The sequence below is a fragment of the Myotis lucifugus genome, unplaced genomic scaffold, assembly GCF_000147115.1.
Source record: "Myotis lucifugus unplaced genomic scaffold, Myoluc2.0 scaffold_28, whole genome shotgun sequence".
In the NCBI taxonomy this organism is placed as follows: domain Eukaryota; kingdom Metazoa; phylum Chordata; class Mammalia; order Chiroptera; family Vespertilionidae; genus Myotis; species Myotis lucifugus.
Window position 1 is genome coordinate 2,961,327 of NW_005871076.1, and position 22,967 is coordinate 2,984,293.

The following is a 22,967-nucleotide window of genomic DNA, read 5'->3' on the forward strand; positions in this document are numbered from 1 at the left end:
TGAGAACCACTGGTAGTGGAAAAGACATCAGGGCACCAATATGATGAGGTGTTATGATGAATGCTGTACTGTATATAATTAGAGTGATAATAAAATCACCCGATCTAAGTAGCAAACTGATGAACGGAGTGGATCCAGAGACTCGAAGCATGGAACAGAGTGCAGAATCTCAGAGGGAAGGCCGGGGGCGGGTGGGGGGGGGGAGCTAATCAACCAAAGACCTTGTATGCATATATGTATAACCCAAGGACACAGACAATAGGGCGCTGAAGACCTGGGGTGGGGGGGCGGCAGAAGCAGGCTGGAGTGGGTCAATGGGGGGAAAAGGGACATATGTAATACTTTCAATAATAAAGAATTATTTAAAAAAAATAAAATAAAATTTATCGCCCAAACCAGGGTAGTGAAGGAGGGAGACACTACTAAGTTTACACCTGGACTAGAGATATAATAGGTGAACCAAGATATATGGTCCCAGCCCTAGCCGGTTTGGCTCACTGAATAGAGCGTTGGCCTAGGGGCTGAAGAGTCCGGGTTCGATTCTGGTCAAGGGCATGTACCTTGGTTGCAGGCACATCCCCAGTAGGGGGTGTGCAGGAGGCAGCTGATCAATACTTCTCTCTCATCGATGTTTCTGGCTTTCTATCCCTCTCCCTTCTTCTCTGTAAAAAATCAATAAAATATATTTTTTTAAAAAAGATATATGGTCCCTACGTAGAATACAGACGTCAAATTTTTGCTCAAAGCAGTGACACATGAGTGCCAGCACCAAAGCATATCGACACCATGCCCGATTTAATGTAACTCACATTTCTGCTTTCCATGAAACTGGTTATCTCCTTTTCATGGTCTCTAGCAATATAGAATTTTCTTTGCACATTATACCCTAAAGGCATTTGTGGATTCAGAGATTATGAGCTGAAAATTGCATAAGAATGGTAATCAGATACCTAAGCCTTTTTTTATGGCAGAAATTCACATTATAGGATTGAAATTTAAGTTTCCATCCTACCTACACAGCTGCCTAACCGCCTGCCACTTAGGGTTATGTTAAACAGCCATCTACAGGAATTCCCTCCTCAGGCTCCAAATGAACCTTCTTTCCAAGTGCTTCTTAATATCAGCATTTAAAAGCATTCTCCAAGCTACCCTAAGGTGAATCCAAATTAATTTCTCATTTTTAGACTGGCTCTTTCTATTCAGTGGTAAAAGGACTTCTACTCTAATGCACACGAGCAGGGAGGTGATAGGTTTATACTCCTGGTAAGGTGAACTGGAAGAAGAAAGAAAAACCTCTTGGAGACATCCATTAAGTCACTCTCCCGCCTAAAGGGCTTCCCTGCCAAGCCTGCGGGTAGTTTCCCACATGAAATTGACTTTCAGAGTAAAGTCCCATTGGATGAACTCCCACCACCTAAGAAGTGAGCTTCTGTTCATGAACCTGGAACTAGGCTCCGTGAGTCGCTTCCCCTGGTCTGTGTGGCAGGCATCTCCTCACACAGGGGACATGGCTGCTCATCTGTTTTAAGGGACAAATGCTTAGCGAACCTTTGGCTTAGAGGAGAAGACACACATCTTATAAAGATGATTTCCTCTTATTTCACATGCCACATTTCAGATGAGAAACTTAAAAAATAAAGGGGGAAAGTCCAAGTTAGTTAAAAACAATTCCTTAGGCCAGCTCTCTCCCAAACCTAAAAAGCAGAATCAGAAAGTAACCCCAGCCTGTTTTTGGCAAAAATACAGAAAACTCCCTCCTCCCCCACCAAGTATGTGGAGTAGCATAAAACTTCCGGGCCAGGCGTGGATCAGGAATCTTCTACACTTTGGTGTCTATTATCCTTTATACTAAAAATCGGGGGGGGGGGGGAGTTCCCCCGGCCCTCCCAGCCCATCCCCCCTCCCTCCTGAGGCGCTCCCCAGCCCTCCCAAAAGAAAAAAAAATTGGGGGCAGGGTAATTTTTTTCTGAAAATATATACTTTCAAAAGACAAATATGCTAAAAATTCATGGCAGACATTCTTCTTCAGGACCAGATGATTTCCAGCATGTCCCTCAGTGTCCCAGCCTACAACAACCCTGCATCTCAGGCACCCCTCAGCATTTTGTTTACGCTTCCCATGAGCTGCCTTTCATGATTATTACCAATCCCTTTGATCACCAACTATTTATAAATTCCACTGGCTGCAAGCAGGACCCTGGATGCTCGAGTTTTTACTGCTAAAATAGTACTACCACTAATCACGTGTGAAGCACCAAAAAGTAAGAGCTAGCCCTTAGGTCACCTAAACAGCCTTAAACAGGGGAAAGACCTTTTGGGCTCCTTTTACACAGGAAAGGAAAAACTTGTAAAAAGTTACAGCAACATATGTATTCTGAGCACACAGGCTCTCTGGCATCCTTCCTGCAGCTCTGTATCGTCCTTGAAATGTAGTTAAATCACAGGTTTACACTTAAGCTCGTTTATGTCTGATAATGGACTTGAACACATATCGAAGAACCTGCTCATGTGTACTTATCAGTCCCTGACAGGTATGAGGCTCAGAAGTTCAATATAGGACTTTATTGCTCGCTTGTTTAGAAGCTCAGATGTACGGTATCAGCAAGTATTTGGATGAGGGCTCCAATTACTTATGATCCCAGGTAATCCTATATTGCTACAGGGTTGCCTGGTTATAAACTACAGATTGAAAATACTCTTATGATGGATAATTCACAACCAGGGGATGGAGTTATATGTCTCTATCTCTAAATAAAATATATGGATACCCTTTAACTTCTTTGGGGAATAGGGAGGTTTTGCTCTTTAATTTATATTTAATTTACTGCTTTGAATGGATAACAGTAAATAAAATTTCCAGACAGTATAAAAAGGTACCAGTATACAAGGGTAGATAGAAAAAGATAAATCTCCATTTCCATTGACCCACCCCCCAAAAGTAGCCAATGTTGTGAATTTCTTGTATCTCCTATCTAGGGATATGACATGAACATACAAGCGTGTGTGTGTGTGTGTGTGTGTGTGTGTGTGTGTGTGTGGTTTCCCTTTCTTTAAAAACAAATAGTAGCAAGTTATTCACATTGTTCTGAACAGCGCTTGCTTTCCTTAATATATCTTGGAGACTGCTCCCTCAGCGCACCAAGTTGTCCCCTGGGTTCTTTTTAGTGGCTACACAGCATTCCACTGTGGAGATGTGCAACAGCTTACTCAACCAGATCCTTACCAACAAACATGTAGGTTGCTTCCTATCTTTTGCTTTTGAATGGGACAGAGTCTCAGAGCTGGAATAAGACAGAAGAAATATTAAGTTAGTCCTACCTAGTGCCATCATTCTTTTAAAAAAATACTGATGTCTAAACCACATGCAGAGCCTCTACTTGGAAGTAGCCTTCCTGCTCCAACACACCAGAATATAAAACCTCTCTCTCTTCTAGAGCTAACAACTGGATTCTAAAGTTGATGAGGTTTAGGTGTGGCCCATACACAGCAGCTGAATCCTGGGAAGAGGAGCCTCTTAGCTCAGCCAGAACCCAATTCATCATGCTGGGTGGACCAGCCTTAGTATCTAGGCGGCTTCCACTAAACAACAATGCTCTGTAGGGCAAATCTCTTAGGTTAGGGAAGCCTAGTGTGGAATGTAGGTCAAGGTCATCGCTCCCTTCCATGCAGACCTCTAATTCTGCTGGGGCTCTGCGTTAGGACCTACACAGTCCTTGGACAAAAATATTTCCCAAACAGTGAGGTGGTGAAAAGCATGTGCAGCTGGACTGCCTGGCCTGTGGGTGAGTTAATGAACCTTTCCACAGCTCAGTTTCCTCTCTGTAAAAGGAGGAAAGTAGTACCTACCTCAGAGGGTGATTGTGAGGTAAGTGAAATAATGCAAAGCTGCTAAACAAAGTGCCTGAACTTAGAAAGGGCTCAAGAAAATGTTAACTCTTGTTAATAAAACAAGCCAAAGCCACGTTTTTTCTTTTGAGAGATAGCTTGGTCCCACATGTTGTAAATTGTGATGGATTGCCATGCTTTCCTTGATTAGACAACTGAACTACACATACTTTTCTCTTCTTTGTCATGGCTGCTAGGTAGCTCAGGGAAGTGAGATGCTGAAGCACTCTCTTCTCTCAGCCTTTGCTGTTATCTTTTATTCCAATTGTACTCGACTGTGTATGTATTGTGAAAAAGAATAATGAGCCTCATGTTTTTGTTTGGTTATTAACAATGCTCAGAGAACAGTTGTCACCGGATACCTGGCACATGTAACACATTTGCATGCACTGTCCCCAAACTGTGCTCTAAACACACACACCCGTACAGAGCTTGTCAGCACACAAAGACTTGAAATAAAAAACAAATGCCTGCTCTTAGTAAAGGCTTGAAAGTCTTGAAAACGCTGGCCTAGATTTCACTGGCAGCAGGAGACCAGTGTGTGTGTGATGGTTGCCTGCATAGATTTTGAGATGGATATGCTTCCCAAGCTATAAAATCATCCTTTAATAAATGCATTGAAATTGGTTCAGCCCTAGGGGGAACGATTATACCTGGATGCCAAGCAATAAAAGGAAGGAAAGGGAAAAATATGAAGAGGAAGTTCAATTCCCAAATCACAAACCTAATAGCAATTGGAACTGCAGTCAGTCAACCCTAGGACTGTGCCTATGCCAGCAATAAGGCTGGACTTGCAAACATCCTGCTGCTGCCTCTTCTATTTGGAGGGAAGTGTAGTGACAACCAGATGGTCAGCTTTGGAGGGAAAACTGTTTTGTTTTGTTTTTGTTGTTGTTGTTTTAATGGCAGAAATGAGCAAATGCAGGGAAATATCCCTAGTCTGAAGAAACACTGCTTACCTGAGATCAGAGGGCTCTGGAATAGGAGAGATTTGCACCTCTGCCAACATACCTGAGGCCTGAAGAATTGGCTCTGAAAGCCTGCAGAAAGGAGGAGTGCTGCAAAACTGCGTTCCCTCCCCCTTCCCTTCATGTGATGGGAGAGAACAGTAGCTGCCTCCCAGCAAAGGAAGGGCTGTGTCAATATTATCTCTGAGTATCAATCAAATCTCAGGATGAAGGCAGCTCACATCCCTGGCTGCTAACCATGGCTAGGAATGAGGGACTGGTCCTCAAAATGATGAAAGACTTGCTGGCCTGGGGACTTATACTGGCCTCTGTCCAAATTCCAGTCCTGCTGCCTCCCAGGTCTGTGATCTTGAGGAAGATAATGCATGTAAACCCTCAAGACCAGGGCCTGGCAACAGCAGATGGTCACTAAACCTTCATCCCACTCTTCTTTTTCCCTGAAACCCCCTATTTTCATCCGTTATATTCTGTCCTTTGTTATCACTTATTCCAACTATTTCCTGCTCTCCCCCGTTCTTTCTCTTATACTTTGGCCTGCTTGAATGTAAGGTACTCAATCACGCTCCCTTTTCTCCCACGGTCTTCTGAGCTCCCAAAACTTGCCCAGCATCTAAACTTGAGTCATACTTGGGAATGAAGGGTTAGAGAGAACATGATGGAACTGTTGCAGTCTCTTTCGTCAGCTGTAAATTGGGGGTTATAACAGCACCTCATGCAATACGGTGATTAACTAAGTAAGGACCTGTATAGTGCCTGGCACATCAGTGCCTAATGGATGTTAGCTACCATCATCACCACCACCATCCTCCTAGGTTTCATGGGGATGTGGCATGCCGACAAATACACAGGGTGCAGCAAAAGTAGGTTTACAGCTGTGAGTAAGCAAAACATACTTTACTCTTGTATTATTATTAATTTATTGCATTATTTTCCATACGAACAACTGTAATCCTATGTTTGTCCCACCCTGCATTTTTCCACCTTTGAGAGCAAAATGTATCCTCAGGAATATGAATCAGGCCCTGGAGGATCAAACAAAGGTGGAATTTTCCAGCCGCTCAATGTGGTGCTGGCAGAGCTTCTGTTCTTATCCACACTCATAGCTTTTGGGCAATGTCACCACCAGCTGGAGGCTTGAGCAGAGCTCATGAGTTGGCTGTCGCTGCCCTGCCCTGTCTGGCAGACCTCCAGAAGATGCCACCACCCAGCGGCCGGTGCCTGAGGAGCCGCCAGAGGGGCGGGGCCAGGAGACACACTGTTTGTGTGCGTTCGTGGCTCTCTTTAAGATTCCTCTCCTCTGGTTAATCACATCCCAGGATGCACTCCTTACAACACTGTCATTAAAACTAATGGAGGCCAAGCCTCGGCACACCAGTGTTTGCCATATGTCCTCTAATGATCTATAATGGGCACTGATAATAAAAGCCTTTTCCCAGAAATTCAGTTTTTAAAGGAATCAACTCTGTCCAGAGCTACATAAGAAGATGACATTTTCATCATGTTTAAAACTATAAAAAATGTTGCTCTCAAAGGAGCCAGTCAGTTAACTAAGAATAAAATAGGAAAATCTGCAATAACCATTTGGACTCCAAAATGGGACATTTTAAGAGAATGTGTAAGAAACTAGTGGGAACAACAGCAACAAAAAGAAGCACAGATTTGCCTCCGGGAGTTTAGTGAAGCCACGGAATCCTTCACTAAATCCATGTAAGAAAGCCCCACAGCAGTGGACATCTGTGCTCTGGGGCTGTCTCTCCTCTGGGGACCTCCCCTTCTCCAATCTCAGAGTCCATGTGTTCTGTGCGTGCCAGTCAAGGTTGACTAGGAGATTCCGGCCGAGCTCGGCAGAGCGGCACATACTCCTGGCCGATGTGGGCCAAGAGGAATTAGGCCCAGACTACTGTTCAAACTTTGGGGGAACAGAAGTTCTCTCCTTTCTCCTAAACTGGGAGTTTTAAGAAAGTTAAGCCCAGCTGGTGGCAACTATCTTGTGATCAAAAGGAAAGTGCTCATCTAAGAGAAGTGAACATAGAGGAAAACTGAGCTGAGAGATGGAAAGAACTGGGGCCTGAGGGCAACATCTGAGCACCTGAGTCCATCCAAGCCTGAAGGCAGTGCTCCTGTGCTCCTGGTGCCCCTCAGCACACAGGTGAACCAATAAGTTCCATTTCAGTCTGAGTTCGTTGGGCTGAGTTTTCTGTTACTTGTAACTGAGAAGCCTGATGGTTGTTTGCTAAAGCACAACATGGGGTCTCATATATAACAACTACCTGTACATTTAAAAAATGTTCCTATTAGGGATGTCTATATTAGTGGTGCCCCGTTTCCAGAAACATGTGAGAAGGACAGGAATAGCCAGCTCTTATTAGAGACCAGAAAGGCCCTGGACTGAGAGAAAGGCAAACACTCCTAACAGAAATGTCCGGCAGTCACTTGAACCACGCACGGTGCTTAGTGACAATGTGTCAACTATAGTTGAGTGGCTGGGGTGCAGTTTCTATAATTCACTTATAATTTGAGAAAGACAATGGATGTTACTGATCCAAATGAAAATAAATACCAGACTCACTTTATCAGATTTAGCACAGTAACTGAAGGCTAAACATAGCAACTCTAAGGAGTAAAAATAAACAGGAATTTTCTGTAAGGCTATGTGGTCGCTATTTATACTCTGTCCTTATTAAGCCCACTATGAATCTGGCCTGTCCCATTTGTCTCTGAGCTGCTCTATCCATTACAAACTCAGAGGTAATCTCTTAGAGGTACAGCCTGACTCCAAGGTAAACAGCCCTTGCTGAAAGCTGAAGGTGTCAGAATGTGCCGGATGCACTTGTTCTTGGGTTGTAACACAGACAGGAGGAATATAGCTTATTTTCAAACCTCCATTGTTAGTTTTTTACAGAACAAAACTCAAAGCAAAGAGGATAAAGCAGAATGTTGTAAGGCCTTGTATCACACTTAGAAAGGAAATCAGACCCTTTGTGGAAGAAAATTTGGGCTAAAAAAATAGAGGAGTTCCAACATATATGCATATGTGCATAACCCATGGACACAAACAACAGTGTGGGGAAAGCCGGGGTGGGATGGGGAGGGGAAAATGAGGGACATCTGTAATATTGTCAACAATAAAAAAATAGAGGAGTTCCAGATGGTGAAGCCTATTTGACTGTGAAGCAAAACTGTGATGAAACCAGAGGCCGTTTCAGGCAAGTTAATTACACAAGATAAATCGATAGAAGATGTTCCACTGGGATCCAGCTAGCAAGGCATTTTGGAATGGGAAGACAACATTATTAGGCTTTCCCAGCTTTAGCACCTAAAGAAGTAAGAATCATATTGACATAAGAAACAAAACAATTGTAACATAATAGATGAAACGCATATGTTCAAAGTCAATTACGAGCAGCACGTGCCCTATATGTTCCTGCCTCTGAGTCTTTCCTTACATTTCCCCGTGCCCAGAATACTCCAGGTCCCTTCTGTCTAAATCCAACCCATCTTTCAAGACCCAAGTTCAAATGCCAATTTGATCACAAACTCTTCCTTGACCATTCCAGCTCAAAGTCATCTCTCCTGTTGGGGAATTCCAGCAGCACTCTGTCCTACAGCATGTATTATTGTATGATTTATATTTCATATATTAATATGTTTTCTACTTCTGTTATCTCTCATTACGAAGGACACTATTGCCATCTAACTCATCATTAACATAGTGCACTTACATAGTGAGGACATTAATTCCTGTTGAATGAGGAATACTTAGTTGCAGAAAATTGAAATGCCCTGAACTCAAGTAAGGAAAAAAGAATACAGGAAGCCACCTCTCTAGTGTTGCTCCCACTGTGTCCTTTCTGCTTTTCTCTGTACATTGGGCTTTCTCCCTGTGGCAGGGAACATGGCTGCTCACCATTCCAGAGGGCAAAACAGAATCTTAACCCAGCTCCAGTTAAAAAAAAAGATTCCCATGAAAATATTGTGGTCAGTCTGGCTTGGTCATGTCCTCCCCCGATTTCCCCACACTAAAACCAGAATTGTGCTATAAAATCTTTATCAGTGAAGATTTTCCCTCTTGTAATTCTACAAATAAATCACCTTTAATTATTTAAGCACCCAGGTTTTATTTTAACCAATGGAAATCTAAGATACAGAACACTTTTTACCTTCAAAAGTAGATATGTCAAAAAATTTACTTTAAATGAATTACTGTCTTGTGTTGTTACATAATTTGTGACCCAAGGTGCTGTTGGGTGTGAAGAGTGGCTTGCTCTTTATCCAGACTCTGTATTATCACAGTTGTCTTTTTTTTTTAAGTTCTGCACCATGTCTCATCAACAGTTATAGGTGACGCTTGAACAACACAAGAGTTAGAGGTGCCAACCCCTGTGCAGGCGAAAATCAATGAATAACTTTGACTCTCCCAAATTTTACTACAGCCCCCTGATACCTGTGGGGATTGGTTTTAGGAACCCCTATAGACACCAAAATCTCTTACATAAAATGACATAAAGAGAACAATGCATACAGTCAGTTCTTCACATCCATGGACTCCCAACCTGAGATCAAAAATACTGTTTTTGATTGTGGTTGGTTGAATCTACTGATGCAAAACCGGAGACTATGGAGCACTGACTGTACATTTATTGGGGAAAAAAAATCACATAAGTGGACCAGAACAGTCTAAACCAGTGGTTCTCAACCTCCCTAATGCCACAACCCTTTAATACAGTTCCTCATGTTGTGGTGACCCCCAACCATAAAATTATTTTCATTGCTACTTCATAACTGTAATTTTGCTACTGTTATGAATCGTAATGTAAATACCTGATATGCGGGATGTATTTTCATTGTTACAAATTGAACATAATTAAAGCATAGTGATTAATCACAAAAGCAATATGTAATTATATATGTGTTTTCTGATGGTCTTAGGCGACCCCTGTGAAAGGGTCGTTCGACCCCCAAAGGGGTCGCGACCCACAGGTTGAGAACTGCTGGTCTAAACCATGTTGTTCAAGGGTCAACTGTATTACCTCTCTGTTGTGTGAATAAACAGAGTGGAGTATTCCAAAATATTGAATGACATAAAATCTAGGAGCCAAGTCTGTTATTGTGTACAAAATAAGGTATGTCTTGGACATGGCCAATCTTAGAACCTGTTCTCCCCCAAGTTCCTGCTGGAAAGTTCTGTAATTCAGCCCCTTCTGGCAACAGATGATTAAACTGTAGAAGCACCTGCCTCAGGGCCTCTGGTCCAGAGTCTAGCGACCAGCCAAGGATGGGGCCCAGCAGAAAGCTAGCTCAGTCAGTCAGATTCGCCCTCTCAGGAATTAGGGCTGGGAAGCAGAGAATTAAATTCTGTGGAGAGTGAAGCCATGAGGTAGCTCTTTGGCCTACAGAATGGGTCAGGACAATCCAAAGCCATGGACTCAGAAGCCAGGAGGGGAAAAGATGCCTGTACTGAATAGTGGTAAAGAATAAGTTTGGTGGGGGAGCACCCAGCAAGGGTGCAGTGGGGGGGCAGGTGGATGCCGAGAGGGCCAACAACTCACAGGGCTGAATTGTGGTGATGCTCAACTTCATTCTGGGGCTAGCCTTCTTCCGAGAGACCCCACCTCCCCATAGCTCCAGCTCTTTCCAGCCTCTTCTGGATTCCTGGCCTGTGATTCTGCCCCCCCCACTCTCTCCATCCCAAGGTAGCCTCAGTGTGTCCAACCAGGCTAGGAACCAGAAGGTGTGGGCTCTTCCAGTTCAGAATACTCAGAACTACTCTGATGCTCACTGTCAGGTGTGTAAGTAGGATTATTCTAGACTAGTTGGGGGAGGGGTTGTGTTACGCTGTAACTGGGATCTGACTAAATCCCCTTCTCAGCCTGTGAGGATCAGCACTTCAGTACAACCCTTCAAGGACAGTCCCATCCTCAGTTATTGTTAAAATAACAAATTGACAATATTTATGGCAGGTAACTTTTATTGAGCATTTATTATGTGCTAGAAACCATGCTAAATGCTTTATGGGAACTACTTCATTATATCCGCACAACCACCCCATAAAGTACCTACTAAACAGATGAGGCTTACAGAGATCAAGTAACTTCATGGCAACAAAGCTAATAAGCAGTGAAGTTGAGCTATGCACTCAAATAAGTCTGTCCCAGAACCTACGCTCTTCACACTGTGACAGACCGAATAATGAAAACCTGATTTTTATCAGACTTTATGAGGTGACATGGGAGAGGATTTATATCACATACCACATGGGATAAACTCCATAAAAGTTCCTCCCCAACTGACAACCCCCTCATCTCTACACCCTGCCTCCAAATATCTCAACCTATATGCCCCACTTGGTGAAACCAAAGCATGACCTTCAGGAGTCCTGATTCTACCCCCAGCTTGGCACAGCACCACACAGCCTCAGCACCACACGGAGCCAAGGCAGCCCTCCGTGATGTGCAAGAAAGCAACCTTGCAAAGATCCGGTCCCTTTCCGAGAAAGGGAATATCTCTATATAGTGGCAAAACACAGGTCAGCTCACTTGAGCAGAGATGGCATTTTCTTTCTCTTCTTTTCTACAAATTTTTGTTTTTCTAGATGAATCTGAAATAAAGCTAAGCTAGGGGCAGCACACAAACAGGGTTCTGCCTAAAACCACATTGCCTTCCTATTATGGAGGCCTGACATACTGATTACATAATCATACTCAAAAGGGTCTTAGGTTTCAGCTAAACCTTTTGTATATAGAGACCTAATTCTTCCTGAGGTGTGCCACGTTCAGTGGGTTACACAGTGAATTTGTTTACGAGGCACACCAAAATTAAAGAATAAGACTGGAAGATGGCTCTGTCAACAGGAGCACCGAGGATATGGCTAACAGAGCTCCCCATGGCCCAATTCAGAGCAAGCAGTATTCAAAAGATCAACTCAACTCAGGTTTTTTGTTGTTGTTGTTGTTAATCTTCACCGGAAGATATTTTTTTTCATTGATTTTTAGAGAGAGTGGAAGGGAGGGGGAGAGCAAGAGAGAGAAACATGGATGCAAGAGAGACACGCCGATTGGTTGCCTCCCCCACCCGCCCTGACCAGAGCCTGAAAGGAGGGTATGTGCCCTTGACCAGAATCGAAGCCAGGACCCTTCAGTCTTCAGGGCCCACATTCTCATCACTGAGCCAAACTGGCTAGGACTCAACTCAGGTTCTAGTAAGCCTCCCTTTATACCAACTCTGGAACAGGTTACTGAATTGTACCTTGGAAAGAATAAACTCCTGAGTTGACATTTCTGGAAGTAAAAGGAGAGCCTGGAAAAAGCAGCCATGTATGCAAAGACAATTACAGCAGACAGAGTAATGATGAAGCAGGGTGCCTGCTTGTAGGCACAGGACCTCACTGACTTGTGCTGAAATTAAAGGCAGAACTTAATAGCTGGCTTGTGAGGAAGAGGGACTTTGATTTATGATTTAGAATTTCCTTATAGATTGAGAATCAGAAAAAAGAGCCCTCACCCTACACAGAAATTTGGGTGTTGCATGAAAACTTACCAGCAAAACTTTTCTTGACCCATGGCAAGGCATAGTCCCTTCTCACTTACTTTTTTCTGGCTACTCTGATTCAGAGTTTAAAGAACTAACTCTCAAGAACTTTCCTTTTCCATATAAGGTCAGAAAGCCATCCTTCAAGGTATGAATTAAATTTCAATTTAACAGGATATTTGGTGTAGGGATTGTATAAAAAAATGTTACAGATTTTTGCCTCAAGTATTGTTTGGGAGGGAAAAAAAGTACTTTCCCGATGGAGAACTGTCCGAATGGGAAATTCTGGTGGTGGTAGTTGGGGGTTGGGGGAGAGGGATGGGGGGGCAGAGACTTCAACCAATTAACTGCCACCTATCCAAAACAGAAACCATCCCCATTTCTTCCATATGTGCTGGAATATTTACAAAGTTAAGTCACCATAATTTTCTTTATAAACCCAGAGATGTCACTAACAAGTCTGATTTTAAAATTGGGCAACCAGAGTTGATATGTGAGGTTTGTGGCTATAGACGCCCGTGGTGTGTGGGGAAGGTCCACCACTTGCGTCTGTGGACACTTATGGCGTACAAAGGGTCAAAAAAGCAACATATTCAAATGATCAAATTCCAAATTTTCCTTCCTTTCAATCTTTTTTCTCTCTCCATCTTTCTTAGGGTCCAAATTTTAATTTTTTTTTTTTTTGGCATCTGAAATGTTAGATCCAGAGAGACCTCTGCGGAAAAAAACAGACAGACAAGCACTTGGGACATTGCACTATCTTTTCTTTTATAAGCCCAATGCTTGACAGCTGCAGAGTCTGAGGCATAGGAAGGCTTCTGGCTAACAGGATAAAAAGAGTTGGGTCAAAAAACTAGAACTCCCCCTTCCTCTCTCTCAGTCAGCTGGACCAAAGCAGGCAAGGAAAGTACAAACTTCAGTGTAGATTTAGAAGATGAAGTAGGGAGATTACTGGAAACCCTGCCCACACAATGTAAACAGAAAAGACAAAATAGATTCAACCATAAATAATCTTGAGTGAATGACCAAGCCACTCACTTACTACTGAAAACCTGTCTCGTATTAACAGCAACGCTGTTACATATGCAGATCTGACTTCCCCCATCTGGGCTGTAAGAGATCTGAGGGAAGACTATTTCTTTCCTATGCCTGGAACAGTGTCTTTAACAGAAGGATTTAGTAAGTGTTTGCTATTGACTAGGAAGGGACTATCTGTCAGATGTAGCCAATTTTGAATGCTGACATTCGTGAGGGCTCCTGGGTACAGCAGCAAATATTCAACTGGTGGTGCCATATTCCACGGGGGCACATAAGATGAAGATAAGTCTACGTTCCTTTGAGATTTATGAAAGGGTAGAACATCGTGCAAGAGCAGTTGGTGGGTATTCTTCTGCAAAAAATTACTTAATTGCAGTTGTCCCTTGGACAGTGCTGCGTCTGACTGCTGTCTGGGGTGACCCCATGGCCATGTTGGTCACTAACGTGTGGATCTTGTCTCTACCGGGTTAGCGTGTCCAGGACTCCCATGACTCAATTCTTGACTCTTGATCCCCTGCCAGTTTATTTTCACGGAGACAATTGCACATTGTAAGTGCTGCCATGGGATGACTAAGGGCATATTTCCTCTAATTCCACTTTCACACAAAGGATCAACAGAAGAAAGGGAAAGAGGATGCACTGTGTGTGTGAAAGGGTGGGGGCTCTTTCTCCCCCAGAAGGAACGGAGAGTTATACGGCGTTCCTACCACGAGGTCCGTACAGCGAGGCATGGCATATGGGAGTTAAGGAAGAATATAGGCTTCTTCTGAAACAGAGTCAAAGTCAACACATTTATTTGAAGAAACCTCTCTTGTGCTTCAGGTTGGACTTTTCCAACTTTCAAGCAGTCTTCTTCCGGTCAAAGCGCTGATGTTAATGGGCTTTCATCGTCCTTGCCTTAGATGTCTGACAGGACACAATGAGGGCCTTGCCAATCTTTCTCCCATTCCATCCCGGGTGCTATCCTAAATTCTCATCTGAAAGTTTCACCTGCTAAATCTTCTAAGGTTTTGAGTGCAGTGGTGAACACAATGAAACTGAACAGGATTTTTCAACTTGCTTAAAACCCAAGATGATTCTCTGCTTTAGTCACTAAAAAAACAAAACAAAAACACTTCTTTTTACTGTGTCTAATCACAAACAGTATTCCTTCTATTCTTAAAATAGAAGCTGAAAAGGATTATGAAATCACTAAATTGTCCCGTTTTTCATTAGCAGGAAGCAGGTGATCATATTGCCTAGAAGGCAGGGGACAGTGACGAATAGAGGTGATTTCAGCAGTGCATCTGGGGTTACCAGGGCAACTGCTAATTATTATTGAGTACCTCTAATGTATTTCCACCAAGGTCAGGAGTTAAGGTTTTTCCATTATATATTCTCCTTTAAAATGTGGCTTTCAAAGGAAATTGGGTGGGTAGAAGATGGAAGATGACAGATGGAGATTAGGTGAAAGAACTATATATAGCTCAAGAAAAACTGAACTACTTAAATTTCACGATGTCAGCTGAGGGGCTAGGGGAGGAGTTCACAAGTAGCTAGCTGCTCAATGTAAAATATGACTTTCTGGTTTCCTAAGTTAGGGCTTCCCAAATTAATAAGGAATCTGATATCAGTCCAGATGTAGGGGTCTAACAGGATCCACGCTACTTAGCTCCCTAGACAAATTTCCTCTGCTGTCCCGAGTTACCGATTACTAAACCCAACTGGAGCCTTGGACAGGCCAGCCTGACGTGGAGGAGTCAAGTGGCCATTAAATAATTTAAACAGACTTAATGTTATTATTATACACCCAAACCAACACCTTCTTGGTACAGGCCCTGTTCTTCAATCAAACAGCATCTTCTTACTCAGATCCCTAGCTATTGAGACTATAACAAAGTTTAAAGGTTAAAGAAAATTCCTCTGCTCCCTTTGGCAGCACATATACTCAAAACTGGAATGTGACAGCATGGCCCCTGCACAAGGATGCCACGCAAATTCATGAAGTGTTCCTACTTTTAAAACCAAGCCATCATGCTGTATGCTTTAAACATATAGAGTGATGTAGGTCAACTGTTGTTCAATAAAACTAGAAAAAATAAAAGCATATGTATTAGTAAATTCCTTCTCACAAAGATGCACCCCACAACTTTCAGAAGGCAATAAAAGAAATGGTGATTTCAAAACTGGGGAAATCTATGTTTACTTGAGTTACGGAACAATCAGTGCATGCACATGTGAAAAAATTCCAACACTACAAAAGAGTATTGTTGAAAGAAAAAGCCAGTGTCCCTTCCACCACAGGCTACTGTCCCATCCGACTTCATCAGAGACAGCAACAGATTCATTCCCCTGCATCTTTCCAGAAATATTACATACATGTACACACATCTGTGTATATGCCCCTGGATTCTTATATAAGTAGGACCCTGCAATGCTCACTCATGGTTTCAAATCTAGCTGTGTATCTAAATCACCTCAGAAGTTTAAGAAACATACCCAGCCCTAGCCAGTTTGGCTCAGTGTATAGAGTGTTGGTCTGTGGATTCAAGGGTCCCGGGTTTGATTCCGGTCAAGGGCACATGCCTGGGTTGCAGGCTCTGTCCCCAGTAGGGGGCATGCAGGAGGCAGCCAATCAATGATTCCCTCTCATCATTGATGTTTCTATCTCTCTCTTCCTCTCCCTTCCTCTCTGAAATCAATAAAAATATATTTTAAAAAAGAAAAGAAAAAAAAACATCCAAAGTCAGATCTTGCCCCAAATCAATGAACTCTGAGGCTCCGGGGAAGGGGCCTAGGTGCTGGTACTTTTTATTTGAGGCTCCCTAGGTAATGCTAATGTGCAGTGTGCACTGAGAACCACAGTGGCACAATCTTTTGAACCTTGCTTTTGCCCTTAATGCACCTGTGAAGATTGCTCCATACCAGCGCATACAGACTTACCTCATTCCTCTGCTGTCCTGGATAGTGTTCCTCTCTACAATTTATTGAGGCAGTGCTTTATGATGGCGATCCCTTCTGGTCCCACTCCTTGGCTTTTATAAATGGCATGCAATATAAATCTATGCTGGATGGCAGCCACTCTCCATCCTATCCTCTTCTCAGGGAGTAACCAGCATGGAATCCATCAACAGAGTTTCCTGCACTCTCTGGATTCCTGTTGGGTTCACCAAGGGGGAGCTCTGGCAGGAGATTAGCAGGAGGAAGAAGACGGACAGGGTATTTATCCCCTATCTCCCTTTCTTTTCTTTTAAAAAAAATATATTTTATTGATTTCTTACAGAGAGGAAAGGAGAGGGATAGAGAGTTAGAAACATCGATGAGAGAGAAGTATTGATCAGCTGCCTCCTGCATACTCCCTACTGGGTATGTGCCCGCAACCAAGGTACATGCCCTTGATCAGACCTGAGACCCTTCAGTCCGCAGGCCAGGGCTCTATCCACTGAGCCAAACAGGTTAGGGCCCCTGTCTCCCTTTCTGATAGATTGCTTCCACCTGGCTGAGTCCCTCGACCGAAGGTCCTTTTGAGGTGCCAACTCTATAGAACTCTCTCCTCTTCTGAGTTCTGATAAACACTTTCTACTCAAGCCCTTCAGCCTAAGGATGGTAATTAGTTGTGTGCTACTACTCCTGGTTTACTGTGATTCTCCTGCCTCCACTCCTTTGCAATAAACCCTCCTTGAATTATGCTATTTTCAATGTGCTGAAGTTTCTTCTTAGGATTCTAACTGCATCCCGGATAGACATCTTTGCTTTTATTTCTTTGTAGAAAATATCATCTCGGTTCCCTCTGAAGACATGGCTTCTTCACATAAGGTAATGAGGTGGTCCTTACAGCCACAATTTTATCCCTTTTCTGAGCATTTTGACAACAGCCAAGGAACAGTGCCATCACCTCTTCAATTTGTAAGGAGTAATGGAAGGGACACTGTCTTGGGGAGAGCCCCACTGCTTGCTTGAGAAGGACGTTGCCAGGCACTGGAAGAGAACCTGACAGAGCAAATGCAGGGAATGACTAAGATCAGAATTTCAGAATAATTCTTTTCAGAACTGCTTTTCTTTTTGCCACAATGACAGTCAAATTCACAGAGTCATAGGCTGCAAAGGAATTCCTGAGGCTCAATTATCCCCCAGTGGAAACTCAGGATTGCAATTAGGTTCTAGCCTAATTAGTATGGGTCCAGTTGGCTCCACCCAACGGAGAAACAATAGGGCAGATGGCTTAACAAAGCTCCCCAGAGCAAACACTAAGCCTGCTGACTTGGGGCAAACAGCTTGAACCCTGACTCCTAAGAGGAGCACTTCTATTGATTTCAGTGTATTTTTATTGGTAGTTAATTTAAGGTGAGGTGTTTTAATTTGTTTTAAAGTGATTGTCTCAATAATTTTAATCGGGGTTGGTTTGTTTCACACCAGTATTAAACAAACAAAAGCAAACACTGAGTGTCTATCTACTGCCACCACTGAGAGAAATCAACCCCAGGGGACTGTTCATTGGTAAGGGGGCAGCCTAGGAGCAAATACTGATAAGGAAATAAAAAATAATAGTAGCAACAAATTTTTATTAACCACTTACTATGAACCAGGCCATTTAATAAGTGGTATGCAAGCATCATTCCATCTGACCCTCACAGCAACCTTGAAGGTGGGTCTTATTATACTTTTTTTTTTTTTTACTATTATTATCATTGCACAGAATAGGTTTAGCTCAGAGAGGGCAAATCACTTGCCCAAGTTGACACAGCTAGGAAATAGGCTTCACTATGGGCTTCATGGGTTTTTCCTACACCAGATCCCACAGCTTTCTGTGCATGACTGATCCCATGGTGTCCTTCAGTTAGCTATTTGTGGCAGTAAATTTATAAATAAACTAAATATCCATTCTCCTGAAGGATCTCTGCCATATTAATGCCAAACATTATGAGAAATACATTTTTCCCCTCAAAAGTAGAGTGTTGATATAGAATAGCATTTCCTTAACTGTGGAAATGTGCGTAACACATGCCCTTAGGGAGGTTCATAATGGACATATTAAAGGCTCAGAAGTCCTCTTAGTCAGGAATCTGCTGAACTTTATCCAAGTTAGTTCTTGCCCTTCCACCCGTCCCCACTCCCTGCACAGAATGGGGAATGCTGACTCAGAAGTCTCATCTCCTGAACATGCTGATGTGGGCCCACCCCTTTCCATATCACATACCCCAAAAGCTGTTTTCCTGCCAATGCAAAGCTCTTGATTTTCTCATGTTACACACATAGTAGGTGCTCATTTTAAAATATCTGCTGGCTTGACTCCCAGAGAGAGAACCAAGATGGCGGCATAAGGTATAAACCTGTGCGTGCTGCCCCCCACAACAACATCGAAACTACAACTATAAGACAAAACAGCTATCATCCAGAACCACGGGAAAGCTGGCCGAGTGGAAGTTCTACAACTAGAAGGATAGAAAGAAGTGCATCGAGACTGGGTAGGAGGTGCAGAGGCGCCAAGAACAGAGGTACAAAGGCGCGCGAGAGGCAGGCTGCACCTGGATGCGCAGTTTTTTTCAATTGGAAGGAGATACAAGCTCTTGAATGCACTAAGCTCGTTTAAGGTGAGATTCTGGGGTCCCAGACTCCTATGGGGAGAAACTGGACTGTCTTGCAGCGGTTTGGAAAGTGAGGGTGGCTTTCTCGCAGAGCTGCTTGCAGGAATCATTGTTGCTGTGGGGGTGCGGGACTGCAGAGACGCGGAGACGCGAGGAGTCCAGGAGTCGCAGAGACGCTGACGACAGCCATTGCTGTTTGCTCCACCCTGGTGATTCTCTGAGACCCTGTCCCACTCAAATTGCATCCCCTCCCAAGCTGTGCTCAGCTGCGCAAAGGAATCACCTCAGCTTTTGCAGCCTAATCTAACTGCAGCTGGGTCAGAGAGCTCCAAAACTTCCAAATCCCAAACAAAGAGGAGAAACCTGCTGATATCACTGTAGCTCCTGCTGGGTGGACTCACACAGGGGTTGACTTGGAGATCCAGGAGCCAGGGTACCCCTGGTCAGATATCAGATTTCAACTCCTCACATCCATAAGGGACACACTCAAGAGGCAGACTCAGTGAGCACCAAAGCCCCACTGAAGCAAGTCCTGCCCCATAAGGGTGTCTCCAGCACAGCAGTTCTTCTTATAGACACAGTGGGTCCTCCCAGTCAGCCAAAAATGCGAAGACAAAGAAACATGTCACAAATGAAAGAAATGGAGGAAAGCAAACTAATGGAGGACACAGAGTTCAGAACACAGTTATAAGATTACTCAAGAATCTTCTACGAACCTCTGAGGAACTTAGTGAGACCTTCAAGGATCTTAATGAGAATGCCAAAAAAATGGAAAAGGACCAGTCAGAAATTAAACATACACTGACTGAAATAAAGAATAATATACAGAGATCCAACAGCAGATGAGAGGATCCCAAGAATCAAGTCAAAGATTTGAAATATGAAGAAGCAAAAAATGCCCATCCGGAAAAGCAAAACGAAAAAAAAATCCAAAAATATGAAGATAGTGTAAGGAGCCTCTGGGACAACTTTAAACGTACAAACATCCGAATTATCGGGGTGCCAGAAGAAGAGAGCAAGATACTGAAAGCCTATTAGAAGAAATCATGACAGAAAACTTCCCCTACCTGATGAAAGAAATAGACTTACAAGTCCAGGAAGCGAAGAGAACCCCATACAAGAGGAATCCAAAGAGGACCACACCTAGACACATCATAATTAAAATGCCAAAGGCTAAAGACAAAGAGAGAATCTTAAAAGCAGCAAGAGAAAAACAGTCAGTTACCTACAAGGGAGTACCCATATGACTGTCAGCTGATTTCTCAACAGAAACCATGCAGGCCAGAAGGGAGTGGCAAGAAATATTCAAAGTGATGAATAGCAAGAACCTACAACCAAGATTACTCTACCCAGCAAAGCTATCATGTAGAATTGAAGGTCAGATAAAGAGCTTCACAGACAAGAAAAAGCTAAAGGAGTTCATCACCACCAAACCAGGATTATATGAAATGCTGAAGGATATTCTTTAAGAAGAGGAAGAAGAAGAAAAAGGTAAAGATAAAATCTATGAACAACAAAGTGACAACAAATAAATACCTATCAACAAGTGAACCTAAAAATTAAGTCAGAATAAACTGGTGAATATAATAGAAGCAGGGGCATAGAAAGGGAGTGAACTGACAATTCTTGGGGGGGGGATGTGGGGGGATGCGGGAAGAGATTGGACAAAAATCTTACACCTACGGATGAGGACAGTGACAGGGGGTAAGGGCATGGGGTGGGGTGGGAACCAGGTGGAGGGGAGCTATGGGGGAAAAAAAGAGGAACATCTGTAATAATCTGAACAATAAAAATGTATTAATTAAAAAAAATACACTCCCAAAATAGTTTTGAGAATAAAAAAAAAAATCTGCTGGCTTGCTTAACTGGATGCACCAACCCTCTCTTATTTGTAACCCCAAGGCATGCATTTACAAAGCAGCTGGCTGGTTTCCCTGGGGAGCTGCAAAGTGCAGCACTGGTGAGCTAACTGGGTTCCCCTGAGAAGCAAACCCATCAGTCCTCAGCCCAATAAGTTGTGACAAATCTCAAAGGCTAAGGGCAGTTTGTTCTTGAGCCACACTACCATCATCACTGCAGGCACAATCAGAGTGCCAGGGGCTTTACAATGAGACACACCCTGACTTTGTTCTTGTAGAAGTCAATCACCCTAATGCACTAGGACAGTGGTTCTCAACCTTCTGGCCCTTTAAATACAGTTCCTCATGTTGTGACCCAACCATAAAATTATTTTCGTTGCTACTTCATAACTGTAATGTTGCTACTGTTATGAATCGTAATGTAAATATCTGATATGCAGGATGGTCTTAGGCGACCCCTGTGAAAGGGTCGTTCAACCGCCAAAGGGGTCGCGACCCACAGGTTGAGAACCGCTGCACTAGGACCATAGACTTTAACATGTGTCAGAATCAGGGCTTGTTAAAACAGTGCTGGCTGGGCTCCTCCTCCGGAGCAGCAGTTGAACTGTAAGTCTGGAGTGGAGCCTGAGAATGTGTATACCCAGCAGGCTCCCAGGTGATGCCATCGACTCTGGTCCCAGGAGCACACACCCTGAGAAGCACTGCACTGGGCTGAGACCCTGCCCAGCGAGACCAATGAAGCTGGCAGTAGATCCTGCTTCGTTTTTTAGATTCTTAATGCAGAGGAGGGGTTAAAAGTAAGATCCCAAGGCCGTTTCTAACTAGAAATGAGTTCTCAGCTGAGTAAGCATCTGCTTTCCAGACTGACTAAAAAGGTTTAAAAGGCAGTACTTTAACTCTAATAAGATTTTCAGTTACCTAATTTAGGATCTGAATTACCAGTAAGATTCCCCCAATTTATATACAGAGAGAGAGAAACAACTTCAAATCTAACCCTAAGCGAGAAAAATAGCATTTTAGAGTTTCCTCCAAGTCCCCTTGCAGGCATAATGGTACTGAAAGCCACACACAATCTTAAGCCTCTTTCTTTCCCCAAAGACTCAATTAAAAATTCAAGATTTAAAATGCCTAACACCTACCTATACACATACAATGCAGTGCCATGCGGCATTTGGGAGCAGCTAAATTCAGAATGAAATGTATTCATTTGTTTAATTCAACTCCAAGGCTCTTAGCATCTAGTGTGTGTGCCATGGCAAATTTTGGGAATTGTAGAATATTAGCAAGATTAATTAATTTGAAAAAACATACAGCCTCTTTATGTGATTTTAGCTTGTAAAGGGGGAAAGAACACAATGCATGTGAAGAAAAACATTCTTCCATTTGTGATTTCGCTGTGCTGGAAAACAGGGATGTGGCTAAGCCCCGGAACTGTGTCCCATCCCGCCTCCTCCCACACCCCCTCTGCTGACAGGCTGTACAGATCCAAGTGCCACTGGCAGCCCTGGTGCTTGGGAACAAAATCCTGCTGGGTTATAAAGTGTGTGGGCTGCCTCAAGCAATTTCTATGTGAAAAAGAACCACTAGTGACCGAACACATTTACCCAATAAAAATCGGATGGGTCACCAGGCAGGAATCCCCACCCTCAACCAAGGAGAGCCAGCTGGACTCCTGACTGGAGAGGGAGATCTTGGCTGGGGAACCGGAAAAGCTGACAGAAAGCCACTCAGAAAAAAAGAATACGGCTCACATCAGTGGCCACCTCTGAAAAAACGGCAAGGGAACGTGCCCTGGTACTTGGAGATGCTGTGTGGTGGCGGCGGCCCCAGGAACCTTAGGTGTCAAAGGGGTGTTTGGGGGCTTGTCCACGAAAGGACCGTGAATGAGCAGGCTGGAACCACCACGGGGCTGAGGAGGAACAAGAAAAGGCCACTGACTCCTTGTGAAAATGATTATGCTCTCAAGTTATTTCCCAAGGTGGGGAACGCCACCAAGTTTTCTGGGAAAAGTGGGAAGAAATCTTTTCTACTTGGAAGTCGGTGAGAAACAGAATCCTCAACTCAACAGGAAAGATCCTCCTCCACAGAACACTGATTCAAACAAAGAGGAAAGCTTCCTCTTTCAA

General features: G+C 43.5%; 1 protein-coding gene and 1 pseudogene across 1 annotated transcript in view; one reads left to right on the plus strand and one right to left on the minus strand.

Annotated features, from left to right (window-relative positions):
- ARHGAP26 (Rho GTPase activating protein 26) overlaps window positions 1–22,967 on the minus strand; it is a 406,595-nt gene that overhangs the window by 48,114 nt on the left and 335,514 nt on the right.
- LOC111825493 lies at window positions 15,271–15,418 on the plus strand (annotated as a pseudogene).